This window comes from Eriocheir sinensis, unplaced genomic scaffold (assembly GCF_024679095.1).
Source record: "Eriocheir sinensis breed Jianghai 21 unplaced genomic scaffold, ASM2467909v1 Scaffold1439, whole genome shotgun sequence".
NCBI classification, from domain to species: Eukaryota; Metazoa; Arthropoda; class Malacostraca; order Decapoda; family Varunidae; genus Eriocheir; species Eriocheir sinensis.
The window spans coordinates 52,501-58,887 of NW_026110783.1; positions in this window are offsets into that span (position 1 = coordinate 52,501).

A 6,387-nucleotide genomic window follows, 5' to 3' on the forward strand; every position below is an offset into this window, starting at 1 on the left:
GTTGAATCAAGGAATATTAAGTTAGTTTAAATATAAAGGGAATATAATCAGACCTTAATTATGGCATCGTTTTTCTCTTTTCTCTCTGTCTTTTCCGTTTCTCTTTCCTCTCCTTCTCTCTTTATATTTCGCTTCCTTCCTTTCTTATCCTTTCTCTCCTCTTTAATTCTTCCCTTCGTATCTTTTCTCTTCTTCCTTTCTCTCTTTTTCTCTTCTTTTATCTCCTCCATTCTGTTTCCTTTTCTTCCTTTCTTTCTCTCCCTTTCTCTTTTCAGAAAAATATTTTTAGAAAAAGAAGTTTAAGAAGTAGTGTAATTTTGTAGATCTCAAAATGTTCCTCCATCATTTGGCTCTTTAGGCTGCTAATATGACGCTCGTAGCTATTTCCAGTTTTCAGATGTAGGCGATGAGAGACAAGTCTCTAAATCGTGCGATCCGTCCCCACCCGTGGCGATGGTTCGGCCAGGGAGGTGGGTGGTACGGACACTCATAATACTCGCCATAATATTAATATAACTTAAGCTTGATTGGCTAATAAACAAGATTATATCTTCTACAAAACATTTGTATAAGGACAAAAGTATCCTCTCAATATTTAGAGGGGAAAAAAATATAAGGAGAACTACAAGAAATATCTCAAAAATTTTGGTATTATGTCTTCCTTCTCTTTTCACAAGCATAATATCTGAATATAAATCAACCAAATTAACCTTTTTATAATCGTTGCAACACCTATAATGTTTAAATTGATATAAATTTAATAAAAATCATGAAAAAATCAACCGTCCGAATCATCACGACTCTGTAAAAAGCAAATGTGTGGTCACGTCCTTTTCCAGCACGAGGCTTCACGGGTGATACACGGCAACACCTTCGCCGGGCATCGCTGCGTCACCGAAATAATTTACATCTCGCTAATTGGCACGTTTTTGAAGCGAGAGCTTACGATACACCCTGACAATATTACATATGAGATGCAAAAAAACATAAAATAGGACTTGCATCGAAAATAACAGCTCTGAGGGCGTGGTTGTCCCTTTGTGGGCCAAGGCAACAAAGTTTTGCACATTCACACAAATCTCGCGGCACTCAGTCCCATACACTTTACAATAAGTGCTATGGCCGGACCATCCCACTGTCCGAATCATCACCGCTCTCCCCTACTAATTAAATAGGCTACACTAGAGGGGGGGAGAGGGAGGGAGGTGGTTTGGGAGAGCTAAAAATAGACAAAAGTGTGTGTGTGTTCATGACATTGGCTAGAGCGTAACGGTTTGTCGGGACGAGAGAGAGAGAGAGAGAGAGAGAGAGAGAGAGAGAGAGAGAGAGAGAGAGAGAGAGAGGGAAGAGAATGAAACGAAAATGAAGGGTTAGGAAGGGAATGGTAGGGAAAGGTTGAGAAAGGAAGGATTGGGAAGAGAAGGGTATGAATGGGATGGGAGAGGAAGTAAGGAATGGGATGAGAAGGGAAGGGATGGGAAGGGAAGGGAAGCAATGGAAAGGGAAGGTATTTATGAGTTGGGATAGGTTGAGAAGGGAAGGGAAGGGAAGGGACGTGAGGGGTAGGGAACGGATGGGAAGGGTAGGGAAGGGGAGTGATGAGAAGGGGAGGAAAAGGAAAGGCAGGGATGGGAGAGGAAGGAAAGGGAAGGGAAGAAAAGGGTCGGGAAGGGAAAGGTAGGAAAGGGTTAGGAAGGCAAGGGCATAAGGTTGGGAAGGGAAGGGAACAGATGGGATGATAAAGGAAGGAAGGGAAAGGAAACGGAATGGAAGGGAAGGGATGAGAAAGGAAGGGAAGGGAAGAAAAGGATGAAAGGAAAGGATCGGGAAAAAAAGGGTAAGGAAAGGAAAGGAAGGGAAGGGAATGGAAGGGTTGGGAAGGGAAAGGAAGGAAGGGATGGAAGGGAAGGAAGAGGGAAGAGATGGAGGAGAAGGGAGGTATCTGTCTCTGTCTGTCCTGTCTGTCTGTTTTCTCAACTCAAGAAACGTATTTTATTGTATTTTATTATTCTTTTATATCTCTTAACATTTCTGCTTCTATTTTTCTACTTCTATTCCTTATCAATTTTCTCTTGCTATCTTTTTCTTATTTTTTCCTCTCATCATTTTTATTCTATTTTTTTCAATCCTGTTCTGTATATATTTCCTTTTACTGTCATCTTTTTCTCATTCCGTTTATCATTTTGTCTCTATCTTTATCTCTATCTATCTATCTCCTTCAAGGTCATTTTTTCTTCTTCTTCCTCTTGTTTTCTCTCCTTTTCTTCCTCTTCTTTTCATTCTAGTTTTCTTTTCCTCTCTCTCCTCCTCCTTCTCTCTCTCTCTTTCTCTTCTTTTCCCTGCTTTCTTCTTCCTTTTCTCCTCTTCCTCTTTCATTTGTTGTTCTCCTCCTCCTCCTCCTCTCTCCTCCTCCTTCTCCTTCTCTCCTCCTCCTCTCTCTCTCTCTTCATCCTCCTCCTTTTCCTACTCCTTCATTTTCTTCTACTATTTCTTCTTCCCCCTCCTTCTCATGCCTTCCTCCTCCTCCTCCTCCTTCTCTCCTCCTCCTCCTCCCTTTCGCTCCTGGGTACGCGGACGCCTTTCCTGGAGGCGCCTCCTCCCACCTTGGAGGTCTGCCTTCTTAACCCCAACACAGCTGTCCGTTGCTCTCTCTCTCTCTCTCTTCCAGTTCTTCCTTTCCTTTTCTCGTTATTTATATATTTATTTATCTCCTGTCTCTTCCTCTCATCTCTCTCTTGATTGATTGATAGTTTATTGCTGCAAGTAAAACAACAAAGGAGAAAGGAGGAGCATGCCATCCCAACCCCCAGGCAGTACAGAGTGTGATTATACAACTAAGGATACATGTGTAAGTAGCACCAGGAAACTAAAAAGATACTATGGTAGGGGACAAGTGTTAAAAATATAAAGGCCTTGATTTAGTCAAGGGAGCAAACATAAGGGACTGTACATATGGACTACAATCTAGGGGCAAATGCAGGATACTCACTAAGCACAGCTGAAGGAACATTACAGTATTAATGAACCAGCCCATCAGCCCAGGCAGGTCCCAGTGGCCCTGTGGGCGGTAGGCACTAATAGCAGAACATTGCAGGACATAGTGTTTGAGCGTGTGACCCCCTGGCCTGACACACAAGCGGCAAGGTACAGGGTCAGCCCCACTGACCTCCCAGTAATATCTATAGCCCAGCCTCAGCCGCATCACCACCAGATCATAGGATGCACTCAGCCTACCATAAGTGTGGGTGCGGATACTTGATACCTGGGCATAGTGAATGCTGGAGGGACTACCATCCTGACACCTCAAGGCACTCTGTATTCCAGTGCTTCCTCTCTCTTTATTTCCTGTCTCTCTCTCTCTCTCTCTCTCTCTCTCTCTCTCTCTCTCTCTCTCTCTCTCTCTCTCTCTCTCTCTCTTTATTCCAGTTCTTCCTTTCCCTCTCTCGTTATTTATATATTTATTTCCTGTTTAATCTCTCTCTCTCTCTCTCTCTCTCTCTCTCTCTCTCTCTCTCTCTCTCTCTCTCTCTCTCTCTCTCTCTCTCTCTCTCTCTCTCTCTCTCTCTCTCTCTCTCTCTCTCTCTCTCTCGTATAATTTACTTATATATTTTATTCTCCTTTCCTTGTTTCCTTGTTTTCCTTCACGAGAGAGAGAGTGTTAAGTGTTTATCTCGGCTATTTTTAAGAGGAATGTCTTTACTTTCTTACCATTGGGACTCGATCTGTTCACGTTGGCCATGTATGTTTTTCTCGTCTTTTCCCTTGACGAATCTTAATAACAATAACAATAACAGTAAAAATAATGATAATAACAGTGGTAATAATATTGTTGCCGTAGTGAGGTGAAAGAAATCTTGAAAACACACAGCATATATCTTTTTTCGTTTTTCCTCCTTGTCCTTTTATGATCCTGATGAATACAAGAATTTTGGGGCAAAAGGAGGAGGAGGAGGAGGAGGAAAAGAAGATAAAGGAGGAGGAGAAAAAAGATGAACAGAGAAGAAGACGAATGAGAAGGAGAAGGAAAAAATGAAGAACAGCGAAGATGATGATGATGAAGAAAAGAAAGAGAAAAAATGATGAAGAAGAAGAAGAAGGAGAAGGAGGAGGAGGAGGAGGAGGAGGACAAGATAAAAGAGAAGGAGAAAAGAAAGATGAACAGAGAAGAAGACGAATGAGAAAGAGAAGGAGAAAAAAATGAAGAACAGCGAAGAAGAAGGAGATGAAGAAGAAGAAGAAGAAAGAGAAGGAGGAGGAGGAGGAGGAGGAGGAAAAGAAGATAAAGGAGGAGGAGAAAAAAGATGAACAGCGAAGAAGACGAATGAGAAAGAGAAGGAGAAAAAAAGATGAAGAACAGCGAAGAAGATGAAGAAGAAGAAGAAGGAGAAGGAGGAGGATGAGGAGGAGGAGGAGGAGGAGGAGGAAAATAAGATAAAAGAGGAGGAAAAAAAAATGAACAGCGAAGAAGAAGAATGAGGAGGAGAAAATAGTAAGTAGAAGCAAGAATTATAGTAACAGTAGGAAAAAGGAGAAGGAGGAGAGAGAATTAGAAGAAGAAGAAGAAGAAGAAGAACCTTCGACTCGGCTCGGCTCGGCTCGGCACTGAGTCGGCAGTTCCCGGCTTGGCGTCCCGTTGCTCGTGACGGTGTGATCCCGCGAATCATTTTTGTTCATTTTACTGTAAATACGCGGTGCCAGCGAGCCATGGCGCCACAGCAAGTATAACAAGTGCCAGAGATTACTTGGGTGCCATTCCTTTTCCGCGGGAAGGCTTAGAAATGGAGGTAAAGGCGTGAACATTGTGGGGAGGAAGGGAAGATGGCGGGGGAAGGGAAGATCTTAACCCGATGTGCCAACGTTATTTTTCGTGTTTTCGTGCGATTTACGTGTATCCCAAAGTGCTGCGAGGAAAGGAGAGCAAAGGTGCCAGTGATCTTATAGTGGCAATCCGTGTGGAAAAGCATATAAAGGCTGGAAATAAGAGAAAAGTGAAGGGGAAATGGCGGGAGGAGTGTTAAGGGTGGTTTTTTCAATTTACCTCGAATTACGTGTTTGCCGGAGCGTGACGGTGCAGGGAAGGTGCCGGTGACCAAGTGGTGCTGGACGTGGTGATGGAGAGAGTTAGGAAAGTAAAAGAGAAGAAGGTGAGAAAAGGCCTTGAAATTTGTGTGCGCGTGTGTGCGTGCGTGCGTAGATGTGTCTGCGGCTATATAATTATATATGGTAAGATTGATCAAGTCCATGTTATCACCAAGTTTGTTATCGCAGGAACAGGAAGAACAAAGAGATAAAGAATTATAGCATCTACGTCAAGGCTTGGGTGGTGCTATTATCACATTATTATTATTATTATTATTATTACACATATTATTATTATTATTATTATTACTACCCTCTCCCTCCACGCCCCTTTGATACACCTCTCCCTCTCACGCCCCACTCACATCTCTTCACTCCTCACCCACACCTCACCCTCACCTCACCTCACTCTCTCCAATCTCACGCCCCACCCACATCTCTCCCTCTCCGCCCCTTTGATCTCTCCTCTCATGCCCCACCCACACATCTCTCCCCTCTCACGCCCCTTTGATACACCTCTCCCTCCACGCCCCACCACACATCTCCTCCCTCTTGTTACCTCACTCCTCACCCCACCCACACCCCTCACCCTCACCCCTCACCCTCCAATCTCACGCCCCACCCACACATCTCCCCCTCCCCACGCCCCACTCCACACATCTCTCCCTCCTCTCACCCCACCCACATCTCACCCTCACCCCCACCCTCCATCCCCACCCCCACCCACACACATCTCTCCCTCCACGCTCCCACCCACACATCTCTCCCTCTCACGCCCCACCCACACATCTCTCCCTCCACGCCCCACCCACACATCTCTCCCCTCTCACGCCCCACTCACACATCTCTCCTCTCTCACTCCTCACCCACACCCTCACCCTCACCTCTCTCCAATCTCACGCCCCAACCACACATCTCTCCTCTCACGCCCTTTGATACACACATCTCCTCTCCCTCTCAGCCGCCATACGCCCCACCCACATCACTCATTAATACACCTCTCCCTCTCACGCATCACCCCCTCCCTGACCCGGCCCTTTGATACACCTCTCCTCTCACGCCCCACCCACACATCTCTCCCTCTCACGCCCCTTTGATACACCCTCTCCCCTCTCACGCCCCACCCACACACACCCTCTCCCTCTCACGCCCCTTGAACACCTCTCCCTCCTCACGCCCCACCCACACATCTCTCCCCTCTCACCTTGCTTGTCTCCGCCCCACCCACACATCTCCCCCCCACGCCCCTTGATACACCTCTCCCCTCTCACGCCCACCCACACATCTCTCCTCTCACGCCCCACCCAC